This window comes from Orcinus orca, chromosome 16, assembly GCF_937001465.1.
Source record: "Orcinus orca chromosome 16, mOrcOrc1.1, whole genome shotgun sequence".
Lineage (NCBI taxonomy): Eukaryota > Metazoa > Chordata > Mammalia > Artiodactyla > Delphinidae > Orcinus > Orcinus orca.
In genome coordinates this window covers 28883117-28904203 of record NC_064574.1, presented here as the reverse complement: position 1 = coordinate 28904203, position 21087 = coordinate 28883117, and the positions used below count along the sequence as shown (strand labels likewise).

Below are 21087 nucleotides of genomic sequence, written 5' to 3'. Positions count from 1 at the left end.
AGCCAGGCTTTGCAGCAGCTGCCCTTTAGAGTACACGGGAAAACAGCTGTCAGCTTTTATTAGGAAGGTGGAAATATTTGCTAGTGAGTGTGTAGGTCTGATATATTGTTGGATCTGTCTGCCAAATGCCACTGTAGTTTTTCCTAGTTTAGAATTAATTTGTATATTTCTCAAAGCAATCGATTCCCAAGATTTAGGGAAATAAATTCAGTTAACCACAGAGTATATATATTATGGTATGCCATCCCTGTGATCAGTGCTGTTCTAGGTGTTAGAAGTGAGTACAGGATAGGAAAGAGAAAGGTGCCACCCGCAAGGACCTTCCGTTCTAGTGGAGTTCCAAAACATGCACAAATAAATAATGTCAGGTATCCAGAGTGTGACGGCAGTGAGGAGAGTGGCAAAGTAGCCAGCTGAAGGCTGGGAGGAAAACTGTTCTAGGATAATGGAACAGCACATAAACGAACAACCAGCTCAGGGAAACCACAGAACTGTGAGACTTAAGACCCGGGTTTCAAAGTGGTTTATTTCACAGCCATGGATAATTGAAACGGGGGTAAGGAGGGAAACACACACCAAGGAGCCGGCTGTTGGGGTTGCTTCAGCCAGAGATGAAGGAGGCCTTGACCCGACTGGTAGGAGCGAGGGTAGTAAGGAAGCGGTCAGGTTCAGGACACACTTTATCAGTGTGATTTTCAGGCTGGACTGTGAGGGAAGGAGTCCTCCTTTCCTGCCTGGCCCTTACCCCAGCCAGTCCATAGAGACAACTAGTTCAAACTCCTCACTCTCTCTTCTACAGTTACCACCATGTTGCACCAATTGCTTATACTGTTGTTGTTGTTGAAGAATATAAGATTAAAGTAAATCTTTGGAAAGAGCCTGCTTAATCAAGAAACAGAATCTCAGACACACAAGGGAAATTATTGACAGATGTGACCACCTAAAAATGAAATAAAGAACAAAACTTCTGCATCATAAAGAATACCATAAGCAAGAGAGCCATAATGGAGAGAAAATTTTTGCAAAATATAACAAAAACCTCATACCCTAAATATATAAATAATTCTAAAGAAAAAGGCAATTTAGTAGAAAATAACATTAAGCTACTCTAAGAATTTTACATTACGTTGCTGTGTCTCAACCTATCACTTTTAGATATCTTCTCATGTGGCCTCTTGTCCTCCAGTAGACATGCCCAGGCCTCTTCACGGCATGGTGGTCTCAGCTCCACCCTGCACTAATGTGATGGGGGGGGGGCAGGGGGACACCCCTCCCCCACACACACACTCCACATTGTGCTATGGACAGTGCAGGGTGGAGCCCTGTCATTCTCCATGCTCTGCACTAAGCAAAGGTGACAAAGGGGCAGCACCCACCCCCTCACAGCCAGAGTGTGTGGGGAGGGTTACAGAGAAGGGGGAGCTGCAGAAAGATTCTTTCAGTTGGTGTATGAAGTCCTGGGCACACACTAAAGTGTCTTATGCGTGAAACCCACCAGAATTAACATACTGAAATCGTTGAGAACTGAACTGTGAAGTGGAATACTGCGTGGTTTCAGATTGGCCTCTGGGTAGCACACAAGCAAGGCAGACCAAAATAGCCCTGAATTTGTAACTAAATTGACCTTCAAACACACAGACCACAAAAGTGAGCCGTGATATGCATTCTGAACTGAAACAGGTTGAATGCGTGCTAAAATGGAAGGTTTTAAAAGGGAACAGAGTCTTATAACATAATACCCAAAAAGTCCAGGATAAAATCAAATATTACCAGTCTGAACTGGAATGAGAAAAGGCAATCAACAGATGCCAATATCAAGATGACACAGATGTTGGGGTCATCTGACAAGGATTTTAAAGCAGCCATCATAAGAAAAAAGGAAGAGGGGAGGGGGAGAAAGGAAAAGGAAAAGGATAAGGATCAACAAGCAACTATTAACACCCTTGAAACAGAAATACAAGATATAAAGGAAAACCAAATGGAAATTTTAGAACTAAAAAATACAAAAATAAAAAACTCGTTGGATGGACACAGTGGCAGAATGGAGATGACAGAGGAAAGAAGCAGTGAACCTGAAGATGTACCAATACAAATTATATAACCTGAACAAAGAAATAATAGATGAGAAAAAGAAACAGAACTTTAGGAGCCTGTGGAACAATACCCAATCTGCCAATACTTACGTCATTGGAGTCCCAGAGGAGAAGAGAAAGAGTGCAGTGCAGAAAACATACAAACAAATAATAACTGGAAAATCCCCAAATTTGGCAAAAGAACATAATAACCTTCAGATTTAAGAAGCTGAGTGAACCCCAAACTGAGAAGACATAACAGTCCAAAAATAGTATGCACTAAAAGCCAAATTCATAGAGACAGACAGTAGAATGGTGGATTCCAGGGGCTGGAGATGGAGGAAACTGGGAGATACTGGTCAAAGGGTACAAACTTCCAGTTGTAAGATGAATAAATTTTGAGATCTAAAGTACTGCATGGTGACTATAGTTAACAATACTGTATTATGTACTTGAAAGTTACTAAGAATGTTTTCACCACAAAAAAAAGAAATGGTAGTTCTGTGAAGTGATGGAGGTATTAACTAATGCTACTGTGGTAATCATTTTGCAATACATAAGTGTATCAAATCATCACATTGTATACCTTAAACTTACACAATGTTATACATCAACTATATCTCAATAAAGCTGGAAAAAATGCAAAGTGGAAAAAATCTAGAACAGAATATCTATGAATTGTGGGACATTTACAAAAGGTATAACATACACATAATGAGAAAACGAGAAGAAGAGAGAAAGAAGCAGAAGACATATCTGAAGTAGTAATGACTTACCATTTTCCAAAATTAATGATAGACACCAGTCTACAAAGCCAGGAAGCTCAAAAAATACCAAGCAGGATAAATACCAAAAAATCTACAACTAAGCATGTCATATTCAAACTACAGGAAACCAAAGACAAGAGAAAACCTTGAAAGAAGCCATAGGGTCGGGGGGACATCTTACTTGCAGAGGAACAAGGATGAAAATTACACTGGACTTTCTCATCAGAAACCATGCAAACAAGAATAGAGTGGAGTGAGATATCCAAGTGCTGAAAGAAAATAACCACCAACCTAGAATGTTGTATCCAGCAAAATTATTCAAAAATGGAAAAACAAATTCTTTCTCAAACAAAAAAGTGAAGGAATTTGTGCTAAGTAGACCTGCCTTGCAAGAAATGTTAAAAGAAGTTCTTCAGAGAGAAGGAAAATGATACAGGTTGGAAACTCAGATCTACCTAAGGAAGGAAGAGTATCAGAGAAGGAAGAAATGAAGGTAAAATAAAATCTTTGTTGCTTGTATACCTACCTAATCTTAGAGATAATCATTTGTCCAAAGTAATAATAGCAAGAATGAACTGGGTGATTATAGCATATGGAAAGTGAAATGAATGGCAGCAATGTTACAAGGGATGAGAGGGAGGAATTGGGAATACACTGTTATAAGGCACCTGTACTGTATACCCATGAAGTGGTATAGTGTTATTTGAAAGTGGACTTATAAAAAAATATCAAATCATTATGTTATACACCTTTCAGGTAATATAATGTTATATGTCAGTTGTACCTCACTAATTAAAAACATAAAAGAAAGTGGACTTAAATTAGTTGCAAACATATATTGCACACTCTACGGAAACCGTTAACAACTTTTTTAAAGACGTAATTGAGAGGAGAAAATGGAATCATAAAATTAAAACCCAGAGAAAGTCAGGAAAAGAGGGGACATTTTTTTTTTTTTACGGTACGCGGGCCTCTCACTGCTGTGGCCTCTCCCGTTGTGGAGCACAAGCTCCGGACGCACAGGCTCAGCGGCCACGGCTCACGGGCACAGCCGCTCCGCGGCATGTGGGATCCTCCCGGACCGGGGCACGAACCCGTGTCCCCTGCATCGGCAGGCGGACTCTCAACCACTGCGCCACCAGGGAAGCCCGAGGGGACATTTTTAAAAGAAAAAAGAAAACAAAGAAAAGCCAAATGAATAGAAAACAGTTACAAAACAGTAATAGCAATAATTACTTTAAATGTGAATGGTTTAAATACACTAACTAAAAGATCAATTCAAATCCATTGTCAGCGTGTATGAAAAAAACAAGACCCAACTATGTTTTCTACAGGAAACCCACTTTATAAAGACACACATGGATTAAAAAGTAAAGGGATGGAGAAGGATATACCATGCCAACATCAATCGAAGGAAATCTGGAGTAGCTATATTAATTTCAGACAAAGCAGACCAGAGCAAGGAAAATTATCAGGGATAGAGAGGGGCATTACATAATGATGGAGTCATTCTATAAGAAGCAATAAAAATCCTTAATTTGTATGCACTTAACAACAGAGCAAGAAAGAATATGCAAGGCAAAAACTGATAGGACTGTAAAGAGAAACAGATGAGTCCACTGTTAGAGTTGGAGATATCAACACCTCTCAATCAGTAATTGACAGATCCAGCAGGCAGAAAATCAGTAAGGATATAGTTGAACTGAATAGCACCAATGATCGACTAGATCTTACTGATGTTTACAAAATACTTAACAGCAGCGGAATTCACATCCTTGTGAAGTTCACATGGAACATTCACCAAGACAGACTACATTCTGGGCCATAAACACACCTTAAAATTTTGAAAGAATAGAAATCATACAAAGTTTGCTTATAGACCACAATGGAATTAGTTAGAAATCAATAACAGAAAGACAACTAGAAAATCTCCAACTATTTAGAGATTAAACAATATACTTCTAAATCGCACATGGCTCAAAGAAGTCTTGAGAAATTTTAAAATATTTTGAGCTAAACGAAAGTGCAAATACAATTATCAAATTTGGGGGATGCAGTAAAAGCAGTGCTTAGGGGGAAATTTATAACATTAAATACATACTTTAGAAAAGACTATTGATTAATCTTTTTGCTTAATTATTGATTAAGCAATTATCTGAGCTTCCACCTCAGTAAATGAAAGAAGAGTAATATAGGCAGAAGAAAAGAGATAATACAAAATTAGACTAGAAATCAATGAAATTGAAAACAGGAAATCAACAGAGATCAATGAAACCAAAACTGGTTCTTTGAAAAAAAATCAAGAAAAAGGAAAGAAAACACAAATTACAAATATCAGAAATGAAGGAGGGGTCACGTTTATTGATCATGTGGACATTGAAAGGATAGGAGAGGAATATTATGAATAGCTTTATGCCTACAAATTTGATAACAGGTGAAATGGACCAATTCCTTAAAAAACAAAAACTACCAAAACTTATAAAAAGAGAAATAGATAATCTGAATAGACCTATATCTATTAAAGAAATTGAATCAATAATTAATAACCTCACAAAACAAAAAGCACAAGGCACAGATGGTTTCACTGGCTAATTCTACCAGACATTTAAGGAATAAATGATATCAGTTCTCTATAATCTCTTCCAGAAAATACTTATAGAAGCAGAGGGAATACTTCCTAACTCATTCTGTGAGGCCAGTGTTACCCCAATACTAAAAGCAGATTAAGACATTTATAAGAAAGGAATATTACAGACCTATATCTCTCATAAACACAGATGCAAAGATCCTCAAAAAAATCATCAAATTGAATCCAACAATGTATAGGAAATTATACAGCATGACCAAGTGAGATTTATTCTAGGTATGGAAATCTGGTTCACCATTCAAAAATCGGTTATTATAATCCCTCACATTGATAGGCTGAAGGAGAAAAATCATATGATCATATCAATAGATGCAGAAAAAGCATTTGACAAAATTTAACACCCATTAGTGATAAAAACTCAGCGACCTAGGAATCATAGGGAACGTTCTCAAACATTGATAAAGGGTATTTACAATAATCCTACAGTTAGCATCATACGTAGTGGTGAGAAATTGGATGCTTTCCTCCTAAGATTAGGAAATGCAAAGATGTCCTCTCTCACCACTCCTATTCAGCATCATACTGGACATCCTAGCTAATGCAATAAGTAAAAGAAAGGTATACAGATTGGCAAGAAAGGAATAAAACTGTGCACAGATGACATGATTATCTATTTATAAAATCATAAAGACTTGACCAAAAAAAACTAGAACTAATAAATGATTATAGCAAGGTCACAGGATATAAAATTAATATGTAAAAATTGATTGCTTTCCTATATGCCAGCAATGAACAGTTGGAATTTGAAATTAGAAACACAATACCATTTACATTAGCACCAAAAGTGATTAAATACTTAGGCATAAATCTAACAAAATATGTACAGGGTCTACATGAGGAAAGTTATAAAACTCTGATGAAAGAAATAAATAAATGGAGAGATAGTCCCTGTACATGGATAAAAAGATTCAATATTTTTAAGGTGTAAGTTCTCCCCAGTTCAATCTATAGATTCAACACAATCTGAATAAAAACCCTAGTAAATTTTTTTGTTGACATTGACAAACTGATTCTAAGTATATATGAAAAGGCAGAAGATCCAGAACGGGCAGCACAATACTAAAGAAAAGTCACAGGATTGACACCACCTGACTCTGAAGCCTTATTATAAAGCCACAGTAATCAAGACAGTGTGGATTGGTGAAGGAATAGACAGATTGATCAATGGAACAGAATAAATAGCCCAGAAATAGACCCACGCAAATACAGGCAACTGATCATTGACAAAGGAGCAAAGGCAATTCAATAAGGGAAAGGATAGTCTTTTTAACAAATGGTGCTAGAAGTCTTTTTAACAAATGGTGCTAGAATAATTTGACATCCATAGGCAAAAAAAGTGAAGCTAGACATAGCCTTTAAATTTACTACAGAAGTAAATTCAAAATGGATCTTAGACCTAAATGTAAAATGCAACACTATAAAACTTATAGAAGATAAATTAGAGCAAATCCAAGTGAACTTGGGTTTGATGATGAATTTTAAATTCAGCACCAAAAGCACAATCCATAGAAGAAAAATTGATTACACTGGACTTTATTAAAAGTAAAAACTTCTGCTCTGTGTTAGAATGTTAAGAGATTGAAGAGGTACGTCACAGATTGGGAGAAGATATTTGCAAAACACATATCTGATAAAGGACTGGTATCCAAAATATACAAAGAACATTTTAAACTCAACAGTAAGAAAACAAACAACCCAATTCAATAATGGGCAGAACTTCTGAACAGACACCTCACCAAAGAAAATGTACAGGTGCAAAATAAGCATGTGAAAAAATGCTCAACATCATATGTCATTAGGGGATTGCAAATTAAAATGAGATATCACTCCATACCTTTTGGAATGGCTAAAATCCACAAAACTGACAATACTAAATGCTGACAAGGATACAGACCAAAAAGAACGCTTATTCATTGCTGATGCAAATGCAAAACAGTACAGCCACTTTGGAAGACGATTAGCAGTTTCTTACAAAACTAACATATTCTTACCATACGATCCAGCAATTGTGCTCCTAGGTGTTACCCAACTGAATTGAAAACATGTCTACACAAAAAACTGCACATGCATGTTTATAGCAGCTTTATTCATAATCTCCTAAAACTGGAAGCAACCAAAATGTCCTTCCGTTGGTGAAAGGATAAACAAACTTTAGTAACAAACCTTGGTATCCATTCCTTTTGAGGAACTACCTATATTACTATATTGGTTCTCCTGGAATTCGAGGGAATGTGAATGTGAAAGACCTTGTGGCATAGCAAGCACTCAGCCTTGTTCTCTGCTCTGGAAGGATCGTAACCACTCAGAGAAAGTAGCAACAACTGCCAGGTCCTGCAGGGAAAGGGAGAAGCCCAGCCACCACCTGCTGCATCTGCTCTTGCCCCTGTGGCCACCTTGCTTCCATGAGATCTGTACCCTTGGCTAAATCCTTTTGATATTAGGGTGTGCATTTGAGTGTGTATTCTCTTCCAGGCAGCCTGGTGTCCCCACGGCCATCAGATTAAAAGTGGAAAGGGAGCAGAGGTTCGGAGCAGGGAATGAGGCTGCCTCTTAACCAACTTCCCCTGCAGCACAGCCTACAAGAAAGGAGATGGCCGAGTGACAGGATTGAAAGAGGAGGTCATTTGGGGCCCCAGTCCGCAGCTGTGGGGCCTCTGCAACAGCTGGACACTGGGAGGACATTTCTGTACAGGCTGGGAAAGAGGTGGCCACAGTGGCAACCATGAGGCAACTCCAGTGGCAGGGGTCACTGGCAGTTGGGGGTATCCAGGGCACTGGAGATCAGTCCCTTCACGTGAAGGGGGCATTACAGCACATTGAAGGCCTACAGATAGCTAGGCAGCTGAAGCAGGACGGGTAACAGCGAGCGAGGCTGCGCCAGCGTGGGTTCGACTCCTAGAGTGGTGTCCAGGGCTGGAGCAGGCATGCATTTGTCACTTGCTTCTGCCCCTAGGCCCGACCTCTCCATCACCCAGGCTGAGTAAAGCAGGGGAGGGATAACCCATCCCGTTGGAAGCACAGAGAGGGTGTGACTTCTTAAAGACACACAGCTTGTTATAAGGAGTTAGGCCTGGGACTCAAGAGGCGATGGCTCCCTGTTCTGGTCTCCCTCCCTCCTTCCCTCATTCACCCCTCTCTGGGGGTGCCCAATGGTTAAAGCTTGTGTTGATCATCAAAATGACACTTACCAGGGAATGAGCACAGTGGAGGGCCAAGGGTGGGCAAGGGGAGGCTGTGCAGTGCAGGCAATGAGCGGGGTGTTATCTGTGGAGTTTAGAAGCAATAATGAAACCACTGAAAGTCGCCTGCTTTTTATTATCACCCTGCACTGGCAATTCTAACCGAAGTCAGTGCTTAAATTTCTCCTCCTGGTAAAAATTTTTTGTTAGTCTAGGTTCTAAATAGTCACTGTAGTTACTGTTAAGTTTTAATAATAGGCTATTAATACATTTTAAAACTACTTTTCCTGTAATAAACATTGTGTTCTGCATGGAAGCTAATGCAGAGAACTTCATCATACACTTGGCTCCCAACACACCCAGATTCAACTACAGGCATCTGTTTCAAGTTTGGTAACATTTTGTAACGGTTAAACTCAACTCCAGACACAGCTGGTGCTCCCTCCGGTGTTCTGCACACCCCCGCACCTGAACAGCAAGTGAATAAGCAGTTGACAGCGCTGTGACCATGAGGGGCAGAAACGGAGCCCGAATGACCTCCTGCCATCGCTCCATGTACAGATCACACTCCAAACTTCTCGGATTCACTTTTTTTGGAAGCATTTCTTAATGTGTTGTTTTTTGTAAAAAAAATAAATAAATAAAACATTAATATGACTTAAAAGTATTAATTCATTACTGTTTTCCTTTTTTTTGTACTATAATACTGTATTTGTTGATTTAGTTCATTATTTTTCACTGCCACAATTATATAAATGTGAAGTCTAATAAAAACATTTTCACACTGAATTTCTTTTCTGTACATTATTATTATTTATTTTATTTTGTGATTATTAATGACAATAACTATGTTGCATACAGGAGGGGGTAGTGAGAAAACAGCTGATCATGAAGGCTAATTCCTAGTCAGGCTGTGCTCAGCCCTGACCTCACCTGAAATTTCCCATCAACCCCATGAGATGGGCTTTTGTAGCCCATTTTACAGGTGAGGAAACTGAGGTTCAGAGAGAGGGGGAAAGAACCCAGGATTACACAGGTAATAAGTGGCAGGAAGAGGATTCAAATCCAAGCTTGGCCTGACTCCAGAGGCCATGTCTGAAATGCCAGCAAGTATTGAGACCCTGCCAGAGAAATGAACAGGGACATGGACTGGGGTGGTCAGGCAGGGCTTCTTGGAGGATGTGGTGCCAGGAGGGTCTATGGGGAGCAGTGAAGCATGAGGACCATGTGAGGAGTCAGAGAACAGGGGTTCCAGCCTGAATCCAGGTCACTCCCTGGCCATATGGCCTTGGACAAGTCCCTGGGCCTTGGTGTTTCCTCTCTGGAGTTTACAAAGGCCCAGGATTCACGAATCAGGCTGAGACAGTGGTCTGGGCAGTGAGCTTGGCTGGTGAGCAAGTATGATCTTTCCCTGCCCCGGCTAAGAACTGGACCCACAAGCCCTCCCTGGCCCACCCCACCCCAAACCTCTGGGGTTAGGAGCCCCGCTACTGGCTGGAAGTCCAGATGGCATTAGTTACAGACATAAGGCTGGGTACTGGACAGGCCTGGCTTTGAGTCCCAGATCCACCACCTCCTTCTCAGATGAGTGACCTTGGACTTGACACTTCTTGTCCCTGTTCTTAGTGTCCTAAACCTTAAAGTAGATCATATTGATCTCAAAGAGCAGTTGTGAGAATGAAACAAAATAATAATACCTGATATTTATTGGGCAATTCTGATATGCCAAAACTTCTCTAAGAGTTTTACATTGATTTTTATCATTAAACCTTCCCAATGACCCTGTGAAACTATTATTCTCATTTACAGATGTGGCAGTTGTGGAAGAGAGTGATGTTACTTGTCCAAGTTCCCACCTCGTTCTGCTTAGCTCAGTGCCTGTCCCACAGCAAACGTCTCATAGTTATGATAGTAACTACAGTAGTTCTGACACATGGGTCCCACACACACATTTCACTGGTTCTGGAATGAGGATGTGTCCCACAACTGATGTCCAAGGAACATGCCAGCCAGCAGGCAGAGGGGGAGTTTGGTGTCCTCACTGTCTGCTTCCAGTTGCTCGGGCGGCTGAGATCCAACCTGATGGAATTTTACCAGATTGGATCCTTAATTATCACTTAAAGTGACTTCTAAAGTGATGCCACATGGAAATAAAAGGTTACTGAGTGTTCAAAAGGCTATCATCAGGCAGGCAAAATAAAGATTGCGGAATTCATCCAAAGAATGTGAAGAACTTTGATCAAGTCACCAAAGTGACTGTGATGTGCAATTTTAGAACTAAAAACATACTACTCTCCATTTTTAAAGGGCACACCTAATATGCTTCTTTTTTTCACCGAGAAGTTATTAAATACTGTAGATATATTTTTCTTAAAAAAAAATCTTACAATTGATGGTGTCATAGAATCAAGTAAACCCCAAAATGGTCATGATTCTTTAGGTTGTGAGCACCAGAAAATCCACTTCAAACTGGTTTAAGTGAAAAAGGTATTTTATTGGCCCTTGGACAAGGAAAACCTAAGGGTAGGCTGTATGCTTCAGGCACAGCTGGACTGGAGGGCTCAGGCTACGGCGCCAAGCCCTGACGCCCCAGTCCCCAGCTCTGCCTGCTCTGCAAAGGCTCCATTCCCAGCAGAGGCAACTCCAGCCGCCAGCCCTCCCAGGTTTGATGCTTCCATTCTTCTCAACATTTGGGACAAGTCCTAAGCCCGACTGCTGGTGACGGGAACAGGGCTGCATGACTACCCCCTGGACAGTTCACCGGAGCCTCGGGGAATGGAACTCGGGTGTCGGCCTGGCCTGGTCACTCTCATCCCCTTGTAGTCAGGGGTAGACTCAACTCCACCCACTGCACGAGGCTGAGGTGGGAGGAGGAAGGCTTCCCCTGAAGAAAATTGGGGGTTGATACCATAAGAAGGGAAAGTGGATGCTGGGTGACCCCAAAATTACAGCCATCTTTGGAAGATAATAATTGGTGATGAAAGGAAGGTTCAGAGAGGTGACTTGTACCAGATCATACACCTGGGCAGCTCAGGTGGCCCCAGAAAGGGAAAGTGCTGTTGTCAGACCACCTGTCAGAGTGGGAAGAGTCCTTGGAGGTCCCTGGTGTGGTAGGGATGGGAAGCTAGAGGCCCAGAGAGGGAGAATGATTGGTCCAAAGCCATACAGCAGCCCCCGACGGGGATAAAACCAGAGCACAGATCTCAGGTATCCTGGTTCCCCATCCAGTGCTCCCAGCTGACCTTGTGAGGGCAAGAAGGCTTCGGGAGGGGGGGTCTCCAGCTGGTTCATCATTTTTGGAGGAGAAGCCCCATCAGCCTCTTTGGGAAAAGGGCTTTCTCCCAGCAGATGTAGTGGAGTGGCTTTAACAATCCCCCGCCTCATCCCTGCTGCACCTGGGGATCCCAGTCTGTCTCAGTTGGGAGTAAGAGGTGCCCTAGATTCTCACGTGCCTTCCCAGTCGTTGGCGGTGCCACTTTGACGCCTTAATCTCGTATAAAATGCAAGCCCCAGCCCGGTGCCTCCACCTGCTCCAGCTACCCAGGCCTTCCGGAGATTCTGGAGCCACCACCGCTGGCCAGGCTGGGTCTTCCCGTGTCTCCCGCGGCGCTAGGAAGGGCCAGTCTTCACCCAACCGGATCCTAAGAAACCTGCAGTGTTTCCTCACCTTGTGTTCAACGCTGGGAACCGGGCAAGCACGAACCCACCAGCCTGCTGTCTCCGGAAATTCTCTGTGGGAGGAGCTTGGGTGCAGCAGTCTAATTGGGGTGGGAAGGAGGCCGGTCTTAAAGTTTCATTTGCATAATAAACACGTCATTTTATCTAGACGGTGCGTCTTTTTAGGTGGTGGAGGTGCTTCTGATGGAGATTAGGAGGTTCTTAAGCACCCACGAGCCCACCCCTGGGTGCCACCAATTTAAGTTAGAGGAACCAAACCTAACTCAATGATAGGGCACCAGTGGTGGAAACGCAGGCGCCTCAAATGGTGGGAGAGACGTAGGGGGTGGGGGCTGGGTGCATGGACAACATCTCCTCAGAATGTTAGGACTTTAAACAAGGCTGAGGACTATATTTATGACATAGAAAGCTGCAAATGCTTTAAGTGAAAAAAGGAAATTTACGAGAAAATGTGGGGGTGGGGTAGGGTGTATAGAGTTTATGCTGGTTAAGAGCATAGGATCTAGAGCCACACTGACTAGGTTCAAATCTCGCTTTCACCTCTTACTTACCTTGGGCATTTTATTTAAACTCTCTGTGCCTCAATTTCTTCGTCTGTGAAATGGGGCTAAATAGGGATAAGGTGCGGATTCCTCTAAAGCGTTGAAAGCAGGTCCTGGCACACAGTGAGTGCTCAAAAGATGTTAGTCGTTAATCTCATTAGTCTCCTGCGCAGGGACCTCGTTCCCACAGTCTTTGTGGCCGCCAGGCCCCAGCCCGCCCCACCCCTGCTCCGGAAACCAGCAGCCCCGCTGCAGCCGCTGCCCATTGTTCCCGCCTTCCTGCTCAGCCCTGCTCTGGGAACCCCGCGGGGCAGCTCCAGCCGGCTGGGGGCGCATCCGGGATGAGGGGCCCGCCCCCGCGCCCCGCCCCGTGTGGCGCTCCGCCAGGCCCCTCCCGCCTTGAGCGCCGTGGGTTGGAGCACTGGACTGTGAGTCCCGAGGCCTTGGTCCTACTCACCCCAGTTTCCTCTCTGGAAAAATCGAAAACAGCGGAGGTGCTCAACTCACAGGGTTGCCTGAGGGTTCAATGAGATCACATGTGCAGAAGGCCGAGCCCCACGCCTGGCTTCCCACCCTGGGCACGGCTGTACTCGCAGGTACTGTCTCTCTGGGGTGGGCTCGCCAGGGCGCAAGGGGGACCGGTTCAGTCCTAGTGTCTGGGCCTGAGTGGAGTTCTTAGATCATGCTGCCTCTCCTCATCCCACCTGCTCCACCTCTCGCCCAGCACAGGCCAAAAGTGGGTGAAAGAGCTGGGCAGCTTTCCCAGGCTGGCAGCCAGAAGAGATAGGACCTGGAGTCCCTGCATCCTGGCTCTGCTATGGAATTGCTGTGTGACCTTGGGCAAGACCTTCGCCTCTCTGTGCTCCAGTTTCTATCCTCCAATGGCTGTAGAACCCTGGCTGTACCACTGGCTGGCTGGGTTACTGTGGGAAAGCTGAGCCCTCCAGGACTCAGTTTGTCCTATCTGCCACGTGGCCTGCACACCTAGATGAACGGGATAACTCCAGATCTCGGGAAGTTTCTTTCTTGTCTTTCTGCCACCCTGTCCCCCATTTCTCCGCTCAGAGGAGGAGCCGCGCCACCACACTGGGGCTGGCCATTTGAGGCTTCTGGAAGTGTACATACAAGCCTTATTGGCGTGTCTCTCTGTGCTGGGCAGGACCAGGATCCGGGTTTTTTTTGTTTGTTTGTTTTTTGCAATACGCGGGCCTCTCACTGTTGTGGCCTCTCCCGTTGCGGACCACAGGCTCCGGACACGCAGGCTTAGCGGCCATGGCTCACGGGCCCAGCCACTCTGCGGCATGTGGGATCTTCCCGGACCGGGGCACGAACCCGTGTCCCCTGCATTGGCAGGCGGACTCTCAACCACTGCGCCACCAGGGAAGCCCAGGATCCGGTTTTTGATATGCTTTCTCATCATCCTCTGCCCAGGAAGCAGAGCAGGCCTCCATGTCCACGGTTGGCTTTGATGTGACATGGACAGCACAGAGCAGCATGTTGACTGACCGCTGTGCAGGAGTGAGCCTCCTGTCATCAGAGGGAGTTTGCTCAAAACCTGAGGAGTGGGAAGGAACTGCGGCTTACATCACATCTCACCTTCAAAGCCTCACCCTATTCTGAGAGTAGCCTCCTGCTGCCTTCATGCACCCAGAGGACTTCCCTGGCGGTTATGTACACGCCACCCTCTGTCATCACGCTGCCTTCCCTCTCCTGCTCCCCTCTTTTTGCTTCCCCAGCTTGTGAACTGCCGCAGGAACCCCCAAATCTTCTCTTCCTGTTATACAGAAAAATTGATCTGTTCCCAGTTTCGATAGGGGCAGTTGTGGGGGCTTGGATGCCCCCATAATCTCCATCAACTCCCCCCAAACCATCCCATATAAACAAGGTCGCCCCCAAAGAAATCTTAAGAATATTTTGTGCTTTTTAAGCACAATTTTAAAAATAAGCCCCTTCCAACCTGCCTCCCCCAAGCTGCATTTCACCAAGCTCCTGCTGTCAAATTTTCCCACACGAGTTCATCAAAGGGCTCACAGGGCAGAGGGCCTTCCACTGAAAAGTTATTTCCTTCCGTGGAAGGCTGCTGGGAGTATAAAGGCGCATTTCCCCATGTTACTTGTGTATTTTAATTAATCCTCACTAAAATCTGCCGGATGGGAAATACTATTCCAGTTTTGCAGAAGAGGAACCTGGCTCCTGGCTGGATTGGAAGGCCTGTCTGGCATGACAACCCCAGGCTCTGGGGTGTCAGATGTCTTTCTTCTCTTCAGCCCCCTCACGCCAGGTGGGTCCCCGCTGGGCTCAGTGCAGCACCACCTCACCCCCAAGACAGAGCTGCTCCCTCTGCCCCTGCACAGGTGACCACAGCTGCCTGGCAGACACCCCAGACAGAGGCCTGAGGTGGTCCTTAGGGTCATGCTCCATTTATTTCCCAGGCTCTGCCCTCCAGGCATGTGAGTAGGCGCTTCCTGTCCCCTTGTGACCGAGTGGGGTCATATGTCCAGCCCTGGCCGATGAGGTGTGAGGAGAAGTGACTTGTGTCACATCAGGCTGGAGCATTCAGTTGCCAGGTGGAGACCCTCTTCCTCCACTGTGGCTTCGCACAGCCTTTGAGGTGGTGGCTGCCCCATGGTCTGGGCCCTGGGGGGAGCCCCGCCAGCCCTCCGTAGACGTGCAGGTGCCTGGGAAGTAACTTCATGTTGGGAGCCGCTAAGACGGGTTATTTGTTATTATTGCAGTACGACCTCGCCTCCCTTGACTAGTACGGATCTCTGGAAAGGAAAACCAAGATGGAGCTGAGAAATGGCGTGGAGGACGTTCTGTCTCTGGAGACCTGTTTCATATTCTTTTATGGGATGGCCCATCAGCTGCAGCCACAGAGGAGACAGAGGAGAGGCTCAGGAAAACGAAGGTTCTTCTATGCACAGGTCCTAGAGACAGGAGGCATGTGTGCCACATGTGGAAGAACCCAGGGTGCTCAGGAGGGGCAGGGGAGAATGCTTAGGCCACAGCCTTTACTGGGGTTTCCATGGGAAAGACAAGACAGGGCAGGGTGAACAGTTTGGGCTAGACTGGTCTGAATACTTATAGTGGGCTCTGGGCTGTAGGGGTCTTTAGCTGCTGGGCCCCTGGCCCTGGGGTGTTTAAGGCAGAGGAGTATGGCCTCCTGGGGTGCACAGCCTGATGGAGGTCTGGCTCAGCATGTGTGATGCCAAAAGCCCAGGCTGGACACCTGTGGTGTCTCGGCCCAGCAGGGACCAGGTGACGCTGAGGTGGCCCTTTGTTGGACCTTAGCACATCTTGACATGAGTGATTGAGATTGCTTGTTGCCTATGCAGTACCCACGCTTCCGTTGTCCTTTGTAACAGAGCCCCAGTATTACCTGGCAACATGCCCAGCCTCGCATGCCACTGCGTGGCCACGTGATTAGATTCTTGCTGCCTAAGTAAGTTGAAGTCCACTTGGACTTCTTGGTGGGCTTCCTACAGGAGCTGACTCAGCTGGAGGTCCTTCTGCCTCCTCCTTCCTGCTACTAGAAACATAGCTGTCGAGGCTGCAGCCCCAGCAGCTGTCTTGGGTGGTACAGGTGGTTGACAGTGAGTGTGAAAATTGTGAAGACTGGGAAGAAGTTTCAATATCTAATGAAGGTGTCATAAAATCTCCTATAAAAATTGACTGTCTAGGAAGATGGGCCACAATTCCCATGTGGCTTTTGTACCCAGCTAGCAAAGCCCTACTGTATCAAGTAAGTCACAGAAGGGGCTGGAAGAGATATCTCTGGGTGGGCTGAAGGCACTGGGGACATTTCTCCAGCCCTGGAGGAGGGCAGTTCTTTGGCAGAGCAACTCAAACAGCTGGAGAAGCAGGGCTTTGATCGTATATTCTAGGGCTCTCTTCACCTTCCTTCTCCTGCCCAAGTTGCACCAGGGCCCCCGCACTCCCACCCCACAGCCTCCCGCAGAAGCTGGCTCTCTGCCAGGCTAAGGTAGTGGGTGGGGTGTTCCCAGCTGGCTCTCCAAGCCACCTTCAGAAGAGCAGCCGGGCCTCCCCAGGAAATGGGGCAGAGAGTAAGTGAGAGAAGGCCGGTGTGGGGAGACCTCAGACCTACAATGACTGCTTCCTGATCTAGACAAATCCCTCCCCGCAACTTAGGTTCCCCATCTATAAAATGGGATAATAGTACTCACCCTGCCTCCCTCCCAGGGATGCTGAGGGGTCAGCCTGCTGAGCTAGGAGGCGTGCAGGAGGCAGGTGAAAGGCAGGTGTGCAGTCTGGAGGGGTGGGGGGCTGGTCCCAGTCACAGGAAGCAGAAAGCAATCACGTATGTCCTGGTGGTCCCCAGCCCTGGCTCAGGTGTCTGATGGACCCAGGCTCGATAGCGTCACCTGTCACTCACGCATCTTATGATCCTGGGCCTGAGCTTTCTCATCTGTAAACTGGGCATTATTTCTGTAGCTAAAGATTGAAGCTAACAGATGTGAACCACTTGGCACAGTGCCTGGTGCATGGCAGCCCTCAGCAACTGCTGGGTCTTTGACCACCCGTTCCTGGTCTCAGCTGGACATCTGCATTCTTACTGGATGCCCTGTTTTCAAGCCACCTTCCCATGTCTGGTGAATTCCCCACCTAATGACACTTCCGACAGAGCAGCCTCAATTTACCAGCACGCTTTGTAGAAGGGCTGAGCACAGGACCCAGACTCCCCCAGTCACACCCCCCAGCACAGAGCTCTGAGGGAATCCATGGCCGAAGAGGCAGGGGCCACACAGACCCACTTTGGCAGTGCCTACATCCAGTGTCTGGAGTCACCAGGGACAGAGGTTCTGCAGGGACTGGCCAAGATCTGGGTGTCAGTGGGACAGGCTGCTGTGTCAGTGCCTCATGGTGGGGGGCTGAGGGGTGATCTGGCCATGAGACCTCCAGGCTGGGCTCTCTGAGTCTCTCAGAGGTTATGGGCTCCCCAGTAACCTTTAGTAAGTTCCCTTCCTGCTTAAGTAACCCGCAGCCGGTTTCTGTTGACGGGTGATCACAAACCCCAGCTCAGGCCCAAATGCTGACACCTTCCCTACCCCAAGCTGCCCGGTATGTTTAGATGCTCCTCCTGTGCCTTTGGCCAAGAAGCTTGGCTGTAGCAACCAGCTTTCACCAGCAAGTTACAAAGTTAGACCCCGGCCCAGACTAATGAGGGTACTCAGGCACAGCCACATTTACGGGAGAGCAGCATTTGCAAGGGGAAAGAAGACAGATTCTGGGTTCAAATCCCAGGTCCACGGCTTACCACATGTGATCATGGGCCCACAGCATACCTCTCTGAGCCTCAGTTCCTTTATCTGTCACAACTCCCCAATGGTCATTTGTTGTATGTTTTAGGGGTTTAAAGGAGGTGAGGGATGGAAAGCCCCTTGCCTCATGCTTAGCTCTCTGTAGGCATTGGATCTGAGAAGAAACTGGGTCAGGAAGGAGCAGGACATCCGTTCTCACGTTATAGTTCACATCTCAATCACCTGGAAAGGTAAGTCAAATGCAGAGCCGGATGCAGCAAGCCTGGCTGTGCCCCTGGGATCTGTATTTTTAGCAAGTGTTCCCTGCCCAGAGGTCTTTGTTGCAGGTGGCTGGGGTCAGTGCACTTGGAGAAATACAGGATCCAAGTCCAAGAACAGAGGAGGGGAGGGCGCAGATAGCTGGGCCACTACAGCAGTGGGGCCTCTGAGGACCTTAGCTTCCCTCTTGCTGGAAGCTTCTACAGTGACCGTCTGAGGGAGGATCCAACCTGGATTTATGTTCCAGAAAGGATACAAGTAATTTCTGTTTGTTTGATCTTTGATCACATTTAGAACAGTAGTGGATACATTTTTCTCACTTGGATAATGCAAAAATCCAATAATGTGCATATTATAATAGTTCAAATTTAGCTGGCTCTTCCCATGAGCCCCGCAGTACTTTGTCTGTGCTAATAAATACAAAGTGAAATCATTCTCCCCATCTCACAGGTGAGGAAACTGAGGCCCAGAGAGGTAAAGTGACCTGCCCAAGGTCACGTGGCCTAAGCGTAGGGATTTAAGCCCAGCCAGGCTGGGATTCCACAGCCATACAATATGCCCCTTTAGGATATCACTTTGGGGTACTGTAAGGGCATTATAGGTTGTAGTCTCTGGCAGGTGCCTGTGCTTCCAAGCAAGGGGCTGGGGTCCTGGGCAGGACTAAGTGGGGTGAAGTGTGACGGGGTCAGCCCCCCACCGGGCCTCTGACTCACCAGGGCCCTTGGCCACCACCTGGGAAATCCATGACTCAGCTGCGTGGGGATGGGAAAGGCTCCCGGAGCCCCAGTGGCCCCATTCAGTTCACAGCCAAGGCCTGTTCACACACTCAGGCTGTGTGACCTTGGGCAAGGTGCTCCACTCTCTGAATCTGGGGGCTGCTGGGAACAATGTGAGACCGGGTTCTACCCCATGCCCAGCAGAGTGCCCAGCATGCAGACAGAGCACTTCCTGTTATCATTCAGTGGTACTGATGCAGCTGTGGTGATGTAACCTGGGTTTTCTACGCCATCCCGATTCCATGCAGAGGGTAGAAGTGCACAGCTGGTGCTTCTCTCCGCCCAGCAGCCATTCTCCCTTCTTCCCCAAAAAGCACCCCGATTTTCACTTGAACCGATGACTTTTGTTTCTGTAACTTGTAGCTGGACTCATTCCAAGAGGAAGTTGGAAACTTACATTTATTGGGTGCCAGCCACGTCCTAGGCACTGCACATGATTCATTTAATCCTCAGGACAAGCCTGTAAAGCAGGTACCAACACTCCATTTGTCGATGTGGAAACCGAAGCTCACAGAGGTTTAGTAACTTGTGCAATGTCACAGATCTGGGACACAGATCCGATGCCCCAGCCCAGCCCATATTTTAAATGAGTTAGCCATTACATTTATAACTGAGATTGACTTTTCTAGGAGGGGCATTCATTCACTCAGTAGATACTTACTGAGAGCCTACTATGTGCCAGGCATGATGCTAGGCCCTATGGATAAGAACCCCACAGACAAGTCCCTGCCCTCAGGGAGTGCCCATTCCAGATGGCACAGAGGTTTCATCTCACAGGCCAAATCCAGGTGGCACTAGCTACCTGCAACATTACTGTGAGAGAATTCTGAGCCACCTCTGGGCTCAGCAGGAAGGGGTAAAGTGGCTGATTACTCAGATCTGTGAAGGGTGCTGTTAGAGAGTTTCCAAGTATATGGTCCACATTGGATACCCATGGTTTAGACTTTTGGAGATTGTTCATACAAATGTATAACAAAGCAGAAACATACCCTGGTCAGAGCACAGGTTCCAGTTTTCATTTTGAAAATAGCCACTGTAGATCTAATAACTAGGCCGTACCCTCAAGGAACTTACGGTCTAATTTGTAGCCTAAGACAGATGAACAATACAAGATGATTACTATGAAAGAACAGAACGGGACAGCACAGTCTGATCCAGACCTCAGAGGCGGGACAGGCCACGTGGATGGGCGTGACAGGGAGACTTCCTGGAAGACGAGCTCAGTGGGTATGGCTAGGTGGAATGGGGGCAGGGGGAAGGCATTCTGGGAGAAGCAGCAGCACAGGCAAAGGTATGGAAGTGTGAGGTGGGAGTGGAGAGGATTGTGGCTTGGCTGGGGTAGAAGCACTGGGGGAACAAGGCTGAAATGGTAATGATGGGGCTGGACCATGAGTGTCAATGTCAGGCCCGGGAATTCAGTTCTGATCCTCACACTCCCTGCTTCCCCCTCCAGTAGGGAGCCACTGAGGACTTTGGGCAAGGGATGCCAACAAAAAGTACCAAAATGTTCATTGCAGCTCTATTTACAATAGCCCAGAGATGGAAACAACCTAAGTGTCCATCATCAGATGAATGGATAAAGAAGATGTGGCACATATATACAATGGAATATTACTCAGCCATAAACAGAAACAAAATCGAGTTATTTGTAGTGAGGTGGATGGACCTAGAGTCTGTCATACAGAGTGAAGTAAGTCAGAAAGAGAAAGACAAATACCGTATGCTAACACATATATATGGAATTTAAGGGAAAAAAATGTCATGAAGAACCTAGGGGTAAGACAGGAATAAAGGCACAGACCTACTACAGAATGGACTTGAGGATATGGGGAGGGGGAAGGGTAAACTGTGACAAAGCGAGAGAGAGGCATGGACATGTATACACTACC

General features: G+C 46.3%; 1 long non-coding RNA gene across 5 annotated transcripts; it reads right to left on the bottom strand.

Moving 5' to 3' along the window:
• Positions 1–507: 507 nt before the first annotated feature.
• On the bottom strand, positions 508–14139 carry LOC117202439 (uncharacterized). Of its 5 annotated transcripts, none has more exons than XR_007472343.1 (5): positions 12895–14107; positions 11908–12423; positions 9087–9270; positions 8675–8750; positions 508–940 (listed from the first exon to the last, which is right to left on the bottom strand). It is a non-coding gene; the product is annotated as an uncharacterized LOC117202439 (long non-coding RNA). The 5 variants fall into 5 exon arrangements; XR_007472344.1 differs by lacking the exon at positions 508–940 and adding an exon at positions 7718–8062; XR_007472342.1 differs by lacking the exons at positions 508–940; positions 8675–8750 and having other exon boundaries at positions 8887–9270; positions 12895–14098.
• Between the last annotated feature and the right edge of the window lie 6948 nt (positions 14140–21087).